At 42.1% G+C, this 16,221-nt stretch overlaps 1 non-coding gene across 1 annotated transcript; it reads right to left on the reverse strand.

Annotated features, from left to right (window-relative positions):
- Nucleotides 1-14,779: 14,779 nt before the first annotated feature.
- Nucleotides 14,780-14,971, reverse strand: LOC118616735. Its single transcript, XR_004956702.1, has one exon. It is a non-coding gene; the product is annotated as a U2 spliceosomal RNA (small nuclear RNA).
- Between the last annotated feature and the right edge of the window lie 1,250 nt (nt 14,972-16,221).

Consider the following 16,221-nt stretch of genomic DNA (forward strand, 5'->3'; position numbering starts at 1 on the left):
GAGAGAGAAGCATCGATGTGAGAGAGACACATTGAGTGGTTGCCACCCACACGACCTCAACCAGGGCCGGGGACAAACTGCAACTGAGGTACATGCCCTTAGTGGGAACTGAACCTGGGACTCTCTGGTCTGCGGGCCGACGCTCTAACTGCTGAGCTAAACTGGCTAGGACATATTGTTCATATTTTTTATTTCTGACTGGTGCTTTGCTGTTGAGGTCCTCACTAAGTTCACTGAACATTTTTTAAAAAAAATTAATTTATTTCTGCTACAGATGTTTCTCCTTCCCCCCCACATTGATACCCTCTTCCCGATCCTGCCCCCCCACCATAGCATTGTTTATTTTTTTAATCTTTACCTGAAGATATTTTTCCATTTATCTTCAGACAGAGTGGGAGGAATAGATAGATAGATAGATAGATAGAAAGAAAGAAACATTGATGGGAGAGAGATACATCGACTGGCTGCTTCCTGTATGACCCCCACCAGGGCTGGGGTCAAACTGCAACTGAGGTATGTGTCCTTGACTGGAATTAAACTGGCACTCTTTGGTCTGCGGGCTGATGCTCTAACCACTAAGCAAAACCAGCCAGGGCTCATTGAGCATTCTTATAACTAGTGTTTTGAATTCTGCATCTAGTAAATTGCTTATTTCCATTTTGTTTAGTTCATTTTCTGAAGTATTGTTCTCTTTCATTTGGGACACATTTCTTTCTCTCCTCCCTTTGGCAGCTTCAAAGTGTTTGTTTCTTTGTATTAGGTAGAGCTGCTACGTTTCCCAGGCTTGGTAGAGTAGCTCAATGTAGTAGCTGTTACATAGGGCCCAGTGGCACAGCCTCCTTGATCACCCAATCTGGACCCTTAAAGTGCACTCTCCCACTCCATGTGGGCTGTGTACATCCTCCTGTTAGTTTAGCCTTGATTGCTGTTGGCACGTCAATGGGAGGGGCTGACCCTCAGGCCAATCAGCTGCATGGACTGGCCTCCATGGAGGATCAGCTGTGTAAGGGCCTTACCCCACAGAGCAGGACTTACTTCAACAGGGCTCTAGTGCCCGCTGAGGCAACTACTTGAGTGTGTTGTTTGTGGAGGTGGTTGGGTGGTGGTGCTTCTACATGGTCTAAAACTGTCCACTGGGTGGGCTGGCTCTGGGGCTTCCTGAGAGGTGCAAGACAAGGTCACCTGCAGCCTGTGTTATGCCTGGGGCCACTCAGTACTAGCTACAAAGTAATCTACAGATGGCAGCTTCCTGTTCTGGGTTTAGGGGTGCCCAGGCAAGGCCAGGCTGAAAACCAACACTGGCTGCCACTGGTTCTGGGCCTGCGGCAACTTAATGAGAGGTATGGGCCTTGCTGAGGCCAGATGCTACTTGTTTGAGAGAATTTAGGAAAATCTGAAGTGTGAGCCAACACAGACCATTCCTATGACAAAGCCACTGGAAACAGCTTGGGTGGGTCTGAAAGTTGGGTGGGTCTGAAAGTTGGGTGGGGCAGGGCCTCAGGGACTCACCAGGGTAGGGCAAACAGTGTGAGCCAGGTTGATGGAGTCTCAGATATGGTGCCTGCCTGCCTGCTCTGTGGGGGGAGGGCTCATCAAAAGGTCAATGGTGGAGGAGGAAAAATGGCAGCAGACTGAATGGAAGTTACACAGACTGTCTCCCAGGACCAAATTAAAATTACAACTAAAAGACAAATCATCAGGAAAAACCAACTGAAAAGCAGCTGGAGAAGAACCCATATAACCAGGGACAGAAAGAGGATGCCAAATCGAGACTGGTAGGATCCGCAGAGGCACGAGAGGGCAGGCTGGGAGCCCACAGACAGCAGCAGAGGGCTGTTTTCGCAAAGCACCAAATCAGCTGCAGCCACTCACCTTGGGCTCCGGCAGAGGGAGGGCAGACTGGACTGGAACTGGATTCTCCCCAGAGAGAATCTGGGGCTCCTGGCTCAGGTGGAAGCTGGAGGGGAGGGCACCGGGAGTTTTGTGCTGAACCACTCCCTAACAGGACAGTAGCCATGTTACTCAAAAAGCCCCTTTCCAGAGCCCCATAGAGAAGCAATGGCCCCTCTCGCTGGAGCTCAACACCACCAGGCCAGGCCACAGAAATGCAAATTGAGGTTAATTAATATCTAGAGTCTGGTAGCAAGCAAGTGCCCCACATGCTGGAAATCCTCTTATACCTGAGGGATTTTTTCATTCAGCTGAGGGCTACAAATTGAGGCTCATGAAGTTACTGAGACTAATAGCCTGAAGGCAAAAGCTAAAGGATAACTGGACCTTTTGTTGGCTTGCAAATCTACCCAGAAAAGTAAGACCTGATAGTGGTGTTTAATGTGGGTTCTCCCACACTCATCCAAACCTAGTAGATTAAGCCACAGCCAGTGAAACACCAACACCCACAGGGGAAATTTGGCAGGCTCCCAAACCCACAGAGACAGCCAAAACGGTGAAACAAAGAAACAAATCCCAAATGAAACAAAGAGAATTCTACAGGATAAGAGACAAGTGAAATGGAATTAAGCAAGATATCAGAGGTAGAGTTCAGGGTAATAATTATAAGAAGGCTCAATAACATGAGTAAAGAGCTCAACAGCATGAGTAAAGATAAAGAAACTTTGAAAACCAACCAATTGGAAATGAAGGATGACATAGCAGAAATAAAGAACACATTGAAAGGAATAAACAGCAGAGTAGAGGAGGCCAAGAATTGGATCAGTGAATTAGAAGACAGGGTAGGAAAAAATCCCCAATCAGGGTACCAAAAAGAAAAAACAGAAAACAGGAAGACAGCCAAAGAGAGCTGTGGGACAATAAGAAACATAATAACACCCAAAACATAGGAGTGGCAGAAGAAGTACAAAATGAGCAAGGGTAAGAGAATATATTTGAAGAAATAGTGACAATAAACTTCTCTAACATGGTGAAGGAAAAAGACATACAAGTTCAAGAAGCACAGAGAGCCCCAAGTAAGAAGAACCCATACAGGCCCACACCAAGACACATAATAATTAAAATGCCAAAAATTAAAGACAGAGAGAATCCTAAAGGCAGCAAGAGATAAGCAACAGGTTACCTACAAAGAAACCCCCATAACGCTATCAGCTGACTTCTCAACAGAAACACTACAGGCCAGAAGGGAATGGCATAAAGTAATGAAGGTAATGAAAAACAAGGATCTCAATCCAAGACTACTCTATTCAGCAAGGCCATCATTCAAAATAGAAGGTGAAATAAAGAGCTTCTCAGACAAAAAAGGCTAAGGGAATATATTACCACCAAACCAGCACTCCAAGAAATGTTAAAAGGACTGCTGTAATAAGCAGAAGAAATAGGAAGAGAAACATAATCAGAATAAACAAATGTGGCAATAAATAAGTACATATCAATAATAGCTATAAATGTAAATAGATTAAACACTCCAATCAAAAGACACAGAGTAGCTGAATGGATAAGAAAACATGACTCATATATATATATATATATATATATATATATGTTGTTTACAAGAGACCCACCTCACAACAAAAGACTCACATAAGTTGAAAGTGAAGGGATGAATGAATAAAAATTTTCCAAGCAAATGGAAAGGAAAAAATAGCTGGGGTAGCAATACTCATATATGATAAAATAGACTTCAAAATGAAGGCCATAACTAGAGGCAAAGAAGGCTACTACATAATATTGAAAGGATCTATCCAACAGGAGGATATAACTTTGGTAAACATATATGCACCCAACACAGGAGCACCAAAATACATTAATAACATTTGGAGGACTTCAAAGGAGACATCAACAGCAATACAATCATAGCAAGGGACTTCACCACCCCGCTGACATCACTGGATACATTCTCTAAACCATCAGTTATCAACCTGTGGGTTGCGATCGCCTTTGGGGGTCAAACAACCCTTTCTCAAGGGTTGCCTAAGACACAACAGTAGCAAAATTACAGTTATGAAGTAGCAACAAAAATAATTTTATGATTGGGGGTCACCACACATGAGGAACTGTACTAAAGGGTCATGGCATTAGGAAGGTTGAGAACCACTGCTCTAGACAAAAATTTAACAAGGAGACAGAGAGTCTAAATGATGCACTAGATCAAAGGGATTTAATAGATATCTACAGAGAATTACACCCCAAAACTGCAGAATTCACATTCTTCTCAAGTCCACATGAAACATTCTCAAAGATAGACCACATATTAGGACACAAACTAAATCTCTCTGAGTTCAAGAAGATTGAAATCATATCAAGCATCTTCTCAGATCACAATTGCATGAAACAAGAAATCAATTCAAAACAAAAGCACACAAAAACATTCAAACACATGGAGGCTAAATAGCATTTAAAAAATGAATGGGTAACCAAAAAGATAAAGGAAGAAATTAAAAACTTCCTGGAAATCAATGAAAATGAACACACAACACCACAAAATCTATGGGATACAGTGAAAGCAGTCTTGAGAGGGAAGTTCATAGCACTACAGGCCTACCTCAAGAAACAAGAAAAATTTCTAATTTACTTTCTAACCCTACAACTTAAAGAAATAGAAAGCAAACAAAAAGAAAAACCCACAGCAATTTGAAGGAAATAAATAGTAAAGGTCAGAGCAGAAATAAATGACATAGAAACTAAAAAAACAATTCAAAAGATTACTGAAACAAAGTTCTTTGAAAAGATAAACAAGATTGATAGACCCTTAGCCAGACTCATCAAGAAACAAAAAGTGAGGATCCAAATAAACAAAATCAGAAACGAAAGAGGAGAAGTAACAACTGACACTACAGAAATACAAAGGATGGTTAACAAATACTATGAACAATTATATGCCAACAAACTGGACAATCTAGGGAAAATGGACAAATTTCTAGAAATACACAGTCTCCCAAAACTGAGCCAGGAAGAGGTAGAAAACTTGAACAGACCAATGACAACTAAGGAAATTGAAGGTATAATCAAGAAACTCCCAGCAAACAAAAGCCTAGGTCTGGACGGTTTCATGGGGGAATTTTACCAAACATTCAAAGAAGATCTAACACCCATTTTCCTCAAACTATTCCAAAAAATCCAAGAAGAATGAAGACTTCCAAACTCTTTTTATGAGGCCAGCATAGTTCTAATTCCAAAACCAGATAAAGACACTACACAGAAAGAAAACTACAGGACAATATCCCTGATGAACATAGATGCCAAAATCCTTAACAATTAGCAAATCAGATCCAGCAATACATCAAAAAAATTATTCACCATGACCAAGTGGGATTCATCCTAGAGATGCAAGGCTGGTACAATATTCACAAATAAAAAAATGTGATACAAAACATAAAAAAAAAGAAAGATAAAAACTATATGATCATATCAAGAGATGCTGAAAAAGTATTCTACAAAATCCAGCACCCATTTCTGATAAAAATGCTCAGGAATGTGAGAATAGAGGGACCGTATCTCGACATAATAAAGGCCATACCTGAAAGACCTACAGCCAACACCATACTCAATGGGCAAAAACTAAAAGCATTTTCCTTAAGAACAGAAACAAGACAGGGATGCCCACTTTCACCACTCTTATTTAATATTGTTCTGGAAGTGTTAGGCACAGCAATTTGACATGAAGAAAAAATAAAAGGGATCCAAATTGGAAAGGAAGAAATTAAGATGTCATTTGCAGATGACATGATATTGTATATAGAAAACCTTAAAGACTCCATCAAAAATCTACTAGAGCTAGTAACTAAATTTGGCAAAGTAGCAGGACACAAAATTAATATCAAGAAATTGATAGCATTCTTTTATTTTTAACTATTTTTTTAATCCTCACTTGACATTTTTCCATTTTTTGTTCAGATAGAATGGGATGGAGAGAGAGGAAGAGAGAGAGAGAGAGAGAGAGAGAGAGAAACATCTATGTGAGAGGGACACATCGAGTAGCTACCTCTCGCACGACCCAACCAGGGCCAGGGACAAACTGCAACCAAGGTACGTGCCCTTAGAGGGAACCGAACCCGGGTCTCTCTGGACTGCAAGCCGACTCTCTAATTGCTGAGCCAAACCGGCCAGGGCGACAGCATTCTTAGACACCAATAATAAATGCACAGAAAGAGAAACAAACAAAAACAATTCCATTTTCCATTGCAGCAAAAAAACCCCCAAGATACAGACTTCCGGTCAAGATGGTGGCGTAGGTAAACGCAGTATCGCGTCACCCACAACCGCATCAAAGTTACAACTAAACTACAGAACAACCATTATTTAAATTCACCTGAAATCAAGATGAATGGAAGTCCTACAACTACAGAATTAAAGAAGCAGCCACACCGAGACTGGTAGGAGGAGCGGAGGCGGACAGGCTGTTCCACACCCACGTGTGGCAGATAAAAATCAGGAGGATACTTCAGCTGGAGACTGAGGGATTCCTGTCTCACACCAGGCACTCTGCTCAGGGTTCCAGGGCCTGAAAGAGTAGTTCCCATAACTTCTGGCTGGAAAAACCAGTGGGAACTGAGGCTCAGGGAGGCTGAGGCCCTTGGAGCCCCAGGCAGCTCCTCTTAAAAGGTCCACGCACGAACTTATTGGACTCACTCCCTCTTAGCTTGGAGGGGAGGCAGCTCAAGGGGTGCCAGAGACATACAGGGAAGAACTGAGCTGTTTGGCATTGGAGCAAGGGCAGAGAGGGGGCTTTCTTGTGGACAAACATGTTGACAGAGGCCTTTGTTCCTTTGGCGAGCACTTCCCCGGGGCAGCAGACAGATGCCATATCTGGGACTCCAGCAACGTGGCTCACACTTGTCCTACCCTGGTGATTACCTGAGGCCCCGCCCCACCCAACTTTCAGGCCCACCCAAACAAACACACACAGGGAGGCAGCCAATGTGAGGAGACAAAGAAACGTCCCAAATAAAAGAACAGAACAAAACCCCAGGAAAAGAAATAAGCGAAATGGAGATAAGCAACCTAACAGATGCTGAGTTTATAATACTGTTTATAAGGATGTTCAATGAACTTAGTGAGAACATCAGCAAACTTAGTGAGAGCCTCAAGTATAAAAAAGGACCAGTCAGAAATGAAGGATGCACAGTCAGAAATGAAAGAGGCACTAACTGAATAAAGAATAATTTACACAGATTCAATAGTAGAGTAGGTAAAGCCAAGAAGCAAACCATCAATTTAGAATATAAGGAAGCAAAAAACACCCAATCAGAACAGCAAAAAGAACAAAGAATCCAAAAAATGAGGACAGTGTAAGGAGCCTCTGGGACAACTTCAAGCATACCAACATTTGCATCTTGGGGGTGCCAGAAGGAGAAGAGGGAGAACAAGAAATCGAAAACCTATTTGAAACAATAATGGCAGAACACTTCCCTAACTTGGTGAAGGAAACAGACATACAAGTCCAGGAAACACAGAGAGTCCCAAACAAGATGAACCCCAAGAGGCCCACACCAAGACACATCATCATCAAAATGTAAAAGGTTCAAGACAAAGAGAGAATCTTAAAAGCAGCAAGAGAAAAGCAGTTAGTTACCTACAAGGGCATTCCCATAAGGCTGTCTGCTGATTTCTCCAAAGAAACTTTGCAGGCCAGAGGGAGTGGCAAGAAATATTCAGAGTGATGAAAAGCAAGAACCTACAACCTAGATTACTCTATCCTGCAAAGCTGTCATTTAGAATCGATGGCCATATAAGGAGTTTCCCAGACAAGAAAAAGTTAAAGGAGTTCATCACCACCAAACTGTTATTCTATAAAATTTTAAAGGGTCTTTTTTAAGAAAAAGATAAAATATAAAATATATGAACAAACAAAATGGCCATGAATACATATCTATTGGCAATTGAATCTACAAACAAAATGAACAGGCAGAACAGAAACATTCTCATAGATACAGAGAACATTTTGTTGGTTGCCAGATGGAAGGGGGGTTGGGGGAATGGGTGAAAAAGGTGAAGGGATTAAGAAGTATAAGTTGGTTGCTAGACTGACAGACCTCAAAGGGAAGGGGGTTGGGGGCTGGGAAGAAATAAACCAAAGAATTTATATGCATAACTAATGGACAGAGACAACAATGTGGGAAAAGGCAGAAGGGGGGCAGGAGTGGGGCGGAGGGGGGTTATTGGGGGAAAAATGAGGAACATCTGTAATATTCAACAATAAAGATAAAAAAGAATCTCAAAAACCAATATACCTAGAAATAAACTTAACCAAAGAAATAAAAGACCTGTTCTCGGAAAACTATAGGTCATTGAAAAAAGAAATAGAGGAAGATATAAAAAAGTGGAAGCATATACCTTGTTCATGGATTGGAATAATTAACATCATTGAAATGTCCATATTACCCAAAGCAATCTATAGATTCAATGCAATCCCCATTAAAATACCAACGGCATATTTCATGGAACTAGAACAAATACTCCAAAAGTTTATATAGAACCAAAGAAGACCCCCAATAAGCACAACAATCTTGAAAAACAACAACAACGAAACAACAAAGTAGGAGTAATCACAATACCAATATCAGGTTATACTACAAAGCCATTATAACCAAAACAGCTTGATATTGGCACAAGAACAGGCATATAGACCAGTGGGAACAGAACAGAGAACCCAGAAATGGACTCAAGACATTATGCTCAATTACTATTTGACAAAGGTGGCAAGAGCATACAATGGAGTAGACAGCCTCTTTCATTAATGGTGTAGGGAAAATTGGACAGCAACATGCAAAACAAAAAAAATGAAGCTAGACCAACTTACATCATACACAAGAATAAACTCAAAATGGATAAAAGACTTAAATGTGACTCATGAATCCATAAAAATCCTAGAAGAAAATGTAGGCAACAAAATTTCAGACATCACATGAAGCAGAATTTCCAATGATACAATGCCTAAGGCAAGAGAAACAAAAAGAAAATAAATAAATGGGACTACATCAAATGGGAAAGCTTCTGCACAGCAAAAGAAATAACCGTCAAAATGGAAAGGGGCCCTGGCCAGTTTGGCTCAGCGGTTAGAGCGTCGGCCTGCGGTCCGGAGAGACCCGGGTTCTGTTCCCGCTAAGGGCACGTACTTCGGTTGCAGTTTGTCCCCGGCCCTGGTTGGTTGTGTGGGTGGCAGCCACTCGATGTGTCCCTTCACGTCGATGTTTCTCACTCTCTCTCCCTTCCCCTCTCTCCCTCCCATTCTATCTGTACAAAGAGTGGAAAATATCCTCAGGTGAGGATAAAAAAATAAATAAAAAAAATGGAAAGGGAACCCACTATATGGAAGAGCATAATTGCCAACAATACATCAGAAAAGGGGATAATTTTCAAAATATATAGAGCACTCATACAACTCAACAAAAGGAAGACAAAGAATCCAATTAAAAAATGGGCAGGGGAGCTAAAAAATCACTTCTCCAAAGAGGACATATGAATGGCCAAGAGACATATAAAAAAAATGCTCAACATCACTATGTTTTGTTGTTGTTGTTTAACTTTCAAATAATTAGGAAAACTATAGAGTAAAAATATCAGTTTCCCCTCCCGTCACCCTCCCAAATGAAAATAAAACACATGTCTTGTTTTTCTCCAGAGGCCTCCTGTGTTACCAATGTTTGTGTGGCCTTGTGGTCCTTTTTTATTTATTTTTTATTGCGGCAAAAGACATATAAAATTTATCTTTTAACCCTTTTTGAGGGTACTTTTCAGTGGTATTAAGTGACACTGCTATGTAACCATCCCCATTATCCATCTCCAGGACTTATTCATCCTCCCAACGGAAACTGTCCCCATTAAACACTAACTCCTCTAACACCGAACTCCCTGTCCTGGTAACCTCATTCTACTTTCTCTGAATTGAGCAGTTGTAGGCACCTCATTCAAGTAGAATCATACAATATTTATCCTTTTGTGTCTAGCTTATTTCACTTAGCATAATGTTTTCAAAGTTCTTTCATGATGGGGAATTAGAATTTATGGTTATAAAAACGTTAACTATTACTATGCCTTCAACCAGCAACTCATAGGATTGTAGCCAAGAGGAACCCTTATACCTGTGCAGATAGCTAGATGTGTGTGTATTTAATCTTATTCACTACAAACTGTATATGAGTAAAGATTTCATTCCTTTTTAAGGTCGAATAATATTCCATTGTAAGTTGTAGATGAAAAAGGGGTTCTACAGAAAGTAACCTCACAGGGTGATCTGATCCTACTTTCCTAACTGGGCAGGTCATGGTGGGCATTCACACCTCAGGCCTATAACTTTTTAGTAAAAGTTTTATCTTTGCCTTAAGTAAGCCCTGCCCATTATTTCTGTGCATGTAGATTAACATAATTTTGAAATAAGCCATAACCATCCTCAAGAAACCACATAATCTTGTTAACTCTCCTATATTCCAATCCTTGCCTTGCCTTTCTTCCCCCATGTAATATTCCTTACAGTTCCTTCTTAATTTCAAATGCATAAAGGAAGTTGTAAAATTGTTATTCTCCTTAGCATCTGAGATCTTTTCCCATAGCATGTGTTGTCAGTTTGGCTCAAATAAAGTCTTATAAAAATTCCCTATAGGGTTGGACATTTTGTGCATCAACAGAGTTATACACATTTTGTTTATCCATTCATCTATTGATAGGCACTGCTCAGAAAATGCTGTACAGAGACGTGATGCTGGAGAATGTGGGTAAGGCCTGCTTTATGTCTTCATTGGTAGATTTTTGTTGTTGTTAATCCTCACCTGAGGATATTTTTCCAGAGATTTTTAGATAGAGTGGAAGAGAGGGAGGGAGGGAGAAAGAGAAAAACATTGATGTGAGAGAGACACATCAATTGGCTGCCTCCACACGACCCCAAATGGGCTCTGGGATCGAACCTGCAACCCAGGTATGTGCCCTTGACTGGAATCAAACCCAAGACCCTTCAGTCTGCGGGCCGGCACTCTAACCTCTGAGTCAAACTGGCCAGGGCTGTTTGTCCATTTTTTCACTGTCCCTACATTTTTCTCACTTGATAATACCCTCTATCAGACTATTAGCTCCCATCTCATTTTTGACAAAATTATTTCTTAGCAAGTCACCTGCCATTTTCTACTCCTTGTTCCTGTCATTGTCAAATTTTTCACATGCAGAAATCCTTGAAGTCTGTCTTTAACTGCTGGTCTATTCTTCCCTGTCACATTGACTTCTCATGCTTAGCGTCAGTATCTGAAAAAATTTTTTATGGGCCTGGCTTATTTTTTAAAGTTACCTTATTTTCTTTCTTTCTTCAAGAACTTAGTTTCCCCCTTTCTATTAATTTCAGACTAGAAATCTTGACTTCAACTTAAAACCAAAGAGACTACTGCAAAGCAGAATAAAGTTTGGGAAAAACCATCTACTGGCAGGAAAAGGGTAAGGCTGTCCAGGGCTCCTTGCCGGTTTTCTGCAGAGGAAGTCTTGGATTGCCTTGAGGTAGAAGAACAGCCACAAGGAGAGGCAGTTGGGGCCAGTGATGTCCAACCAAGAGAAGTCATTTATAAGGAGAGAATCTCTGAGTATTAGGAGTTTAGGGAACATTCTAAACTAATTTCAAAATTTATTTATTCATGGAGAATCCCCACAAGTAAGCATATCCACAAATATGGCTCTAAGACTGACTATTAACACACAATTCAGTGTTTGTTTAAACAATTATCAGAAAAAGTCTACATAATAAGCCTCATGGATGTAACGACTGTGACAGGACCTTGTGGCAGAGTGTTCACCTTGTTCACTTTGAGAACTCCACGGGCAGAAGCAGCAGGCATGTTCTGGAAGTGGGGGCAACTCCTAATGTAGGACTTTGATTTCTTTTTTTTTTAATCCTCACCCAAAGATATTTTTCTATTTATCTTCAGATAGAGTGGGAGGGAGGGCGGGAGAGGGAGAGAGAGAGAGAAACATTGACATGAGAGGGACACATGGACTGGTTGCCTCCCGCACAACCCCAACCAGGGCCAGGGATGAACCACAAGTGAGGTTTGTGCCCTTGACCAGAATCAAACCTGCGACTCTTTGGTCCAAAGGCCGACAGTCTAACTGCTGAGCCCAATTGGCCAGGATGGATTTTCCTTTCTTGACACTTTAGACTTTCCCTGGGGTAAAAATCCCTGTGAGGGCAATGAAAATGAAGAAACCTTTAGTTACCATTTGTCCCTTAACAGGCACCAACTCACCCTGGAGAAAAATCCCATGAATATAGTCTATATGGAAAAGTCACCAGAAGAAATTCTGATATTTTTTTGCCCAAGAGAAATTACACAAGAGAGAAATTCAATGACTGTAAGGAATGTGGAAAAGTGTTGTTATCCTTCATCCCTTAAAATCCATGATCAATCTCATACTGGCGAGAAACCATCTGAAACCTTTCAGTCACCATTCATCCTTTAGGATACACTTGGGAACTCACATTGTAGACAAACTCTGAGTATAACAGTGTGGGAGATTCTTCAGATCTAGCTCAAGCTCTGCCATACACAATTGGGAGAATTTGCATGGATGCTGTAACTGGGGAAGGACTTTCATCAGGAGCAGTGACCTGACTGCAGATGAGAGTGCACACTGGGGAGAAACTTCTGTACAGTGACTGTGGCAAAAACTTGAGCAGGAAGTTTCATCCGACGGTGCATATGAGAACCCATACTGGGGAGAAGCTGTACCAATGCCACGACTGTGGAAACACCTTCAATCGGAGCTCTAACCCAACTGCTCGCAAGAGGGTACATACAGGGGTGAAGATGTACCAATGCTACAACTGTGGGAACCTTCAATAGTCATTCACTCCAAAGGGAAAATGTGAGAACTCACAGTGAAGAGGAGCCCTAGGAATGAAGCACGTGGGAAAGCCCCGCTGAGGAAAACTTCTGCTGGCACTTCACCTTTGCACCAAAAATTCAGAGTGGGAGAGAAACTTTATAAATGTTGCAAATGTGGGATTGCTTTTTTTTTTTTTAAATCAGTGTTGTACCCTTAATTTGGAAATATAGCTCATTACTTTTCAGTCTGTTTTTTAATATAAACATTTAAGGCCACAGATAGCCCTTTAAATACCCCTTTAGCAACATTACATGGGTTTTAAAAAATAATTTTATTTTTTTGGTGCCTCTTCCATATTTATAAATGCTCTAGACACTCAGGCACAGAGTGAAAATGGTTTATATTACATTTTCAGCTGATGATACTGAGAATTAATAAACTAAGCAGAGCAGCTTCCAGGAATAAACAAAAGGGATGTAGTGCATCCTCTGGATTTTCTCTATGCTCACCATCCTAATGGCGTATTTACCCCATATTCACAAACAGTGCAGAGCTGCTGTGTTGAGTTGGGTGGAGTTCCACAAATTGCCCAACAGTCTTGGCTCTGGGCCAAGGAGACACACTCCCAGACACCAGTGAGAGAGGCTTCACTGAATATGCCAGTCACATTCATGTCATAGCTCCCATGTACAGTTTACAAAGACCTGGTGCTCCCAGCACATGAGTGGTACTGCATGTTGAAGCTGTCTCCTTTTTTGCAGACAACTGCCTTGAGCAGGGACTGCTTCTTCTGCATGGTCTGGAAACATTCTAGCTCATGCACGGTGGTCAGTCTGAATCGCACACTCTCTTGTAGGTAGTGCCTGAAGTCCCACTGCACCGTGGCCTCAAGCTGCCGCAGGGAGTTCTTGAGTTTGCCCAGGTACAGCTGACACATGGCATTGTTTTTGGCCACTGCATTTATTGGGTCAATCCTTAAAATTTCTGTGACTAATCTGTGAGTTTCCGCGAAGTTTTTCTGACTCTGGTGAAGGAAAGCTTTGTTTTTTAAAACCATTATCTTTCCCCATGGTCCATCCCGTTTCTGTGTTACTTTCTCCACATTAAAAAAACAAGAACACATTTTCAGCTGTTTCTTTGTCTCCAGTATGAAGGAAAATGCAGGATGCAATGAGCAGCTCCTGCTTAGGGTGGTCCTGGATGACAGCACATAGTTCCCCGGGAGCGGACGCCTCACCAGGCTCGCACAGCCAACCTGGAACTGAGGTTTGTTCCTAAGCGGGATCAGTGAACATCCTCCCTTCATGGAGGCTATCCGAGGAGCCTCTGGTGGCTATTCAGCCCTGAGGGTCTTTCTGCTTCCACCTTCTAAGTAGCAATTAGTATTTCACCTGGACTGTCTCTAATGCTTTCTTTCCTTCTTCAGAAGCAGGCAGTTTACCATGGAGCACGTCACCTGGCCCAGGTGGGAACTCCACAGCGCATGGAGGCTTCATCCGACCTGCCCGCTTACTGAATATGCTTTCTTCAATGGCCAGGACTAATGGTCAATCTTGAGATGATGATCACCTAGAAATTATGCTTATTCTGGGAGTGATTGATTCCTGGGATTATTTGGTGCAGGCGGGTCTTCTCCACTGGCTTTGTTTATAGGCAAAATTTATGTCTTCAACTGTAACTATACCCCAAGGAGCAGGCAGCAGTCCACCTCCCAGACAGCTCCATTGTCCCAAAACTTGTAGGCAAGGATAATGGCTCTCAAAGCAATTCTTTTCCAAATAATAGGACAAATATTGATCTCAGTGTAAGTCAAATGCCTTTCAATGTAAACCAGTTACTGTTGCACAGTTAGCTGTTAGCTATGTGGCTCTGAAAACAGTACAAAAAAATCTGTATATAAATTTGGGTTTAGGATCATGCCTAAAGTATCACCTGGAACCATTTCTCATATGAATGGATGTAATCGTGCATCAAAAATATCCTATGATCTATTTCCAGCTCTGTTCTGTTCTTTTTTTTGTTCTCGAGGGGGTGCACCGTTCCTGGAGGTACTACACCACCAGGTTGATGCACAGTGAGGATGGAGCAATCTCTCATTCCATCTCCTTGCTCTAAAAGTCCACTTAATATGTTGCTCTCAGGTAGAGGACAGATCAGATGTTAAATGGATAAGAACAGGTATCTATGCTTGATCTTAGCCCAAAGGCCAAGAAACAGTCCAGCTCTGTTCTTTATGAGGAAATATATTTCTAAGGTCACACACTGGGCTGTGGTTTCAAGACTAGGCTGGCAAACTGTGCTGTCATCTAAGAATATTGTTGAGCATGAGCTAGCTATACTTTTAGTAAGGTGCCCTGGAAATACATGGTTTAAGTAGTTCCTCTTTTCTTGCTCATCCATTTCATATTTGTTCAGAAAAATTGTGCTTGCCTTTGGTTGGTCAGAAGGGTTTGATTCTAAAGGTAACTCTTTGGGCATCTCCCTGTTGCTCATGTGCTGCGCGTAGTGGCCCTCACAGGCTCTGAAATCCAACTTAGCAGGCTCCAGGGCAGCTGGGGCTAGGGGAGCTATTACAGAGTACTGACCTCCCCCTCATTGACCTCAGACTCATTGCCAGGCTTCACTAGTCTGGGGGTACGGGAGTAGCATGGGGCTGGCATTAGGCTTCAAGTAACATGTCAGTTTATTCCCTATGAGGTACCTCTGCTCCTCTCTCCTGTCACCACCTTCGCTCAGCAGTCCCCCCTCCCAACAAGGGCAAAACCCTGAGCTGCACAGGGACCCTTGAGTTGCAGGGCCCTGGGTAGGACTTAAGGCCCAGCTGTATTCCTGCTGCCGCTCTGCTACTGCCTCCCTTGAGTTGACTCATCTATTGTTAATCCTCACCTGAGGATATTTTTTCATTGACTTTTAGAGAGAGTGGAAGGACAGAGGGAGTGGGGGAGAGAGAAGGAGGGAGGTGGAGAGAAACATTGATGTGAGAGAGACACGTCAATTGGTTGCCTCCTGCAGGTGCCCCAACCAGGCCAGGGACCTGAACCTGAAACCCAGGTATGTGCCCTTGACCAGGAATTGACCAGGGCTCAGTGTGTGTGCGTGTGTGTGTGCGTGTGTGTGTTTATATTTCTGTTCTAATCCATTTATTAATCTCTGTATTAGTATAGAAGTATCATTTATAATTTTATGCTATTTCTTTTTAAAAAAAAAAAAATTTTTTTTTAATCCTCATCCGAGGACATTTTTCCATTTTTTTTGTACAGACAGAGTGGGAGGGAGAGAGAGGAAGAGAGAGAGAGGGAAACATCGATGTGAAAGGGTCACATCGAGTGGCTGCCACCCGCATGACCAACCAGGGCCGGGGACAAACTGCAACCGAGGTACATGCCCTTAGCGGGAACCGAACCCGGGTCTCTCCGGACTGCAGGCGGACACTCTAACCGCTGAGCCAAACCGGCCAGGGCTATGCTA

Source organism: Molossus molossus, unplaced genomic scaffold, assembly GCF_014108415.1.
Source record: "Molossus molossus isolate mMolMol1 unplaced genomic scaffold, mMolMol1.p scaffold_m16_p_4, whole genome shotgun sequence".
NCBI lineage: Eukaryota > Metazoa > Chordata > Mammalia > Chiroptera > Molossidae > Molossus > Molossus molossus.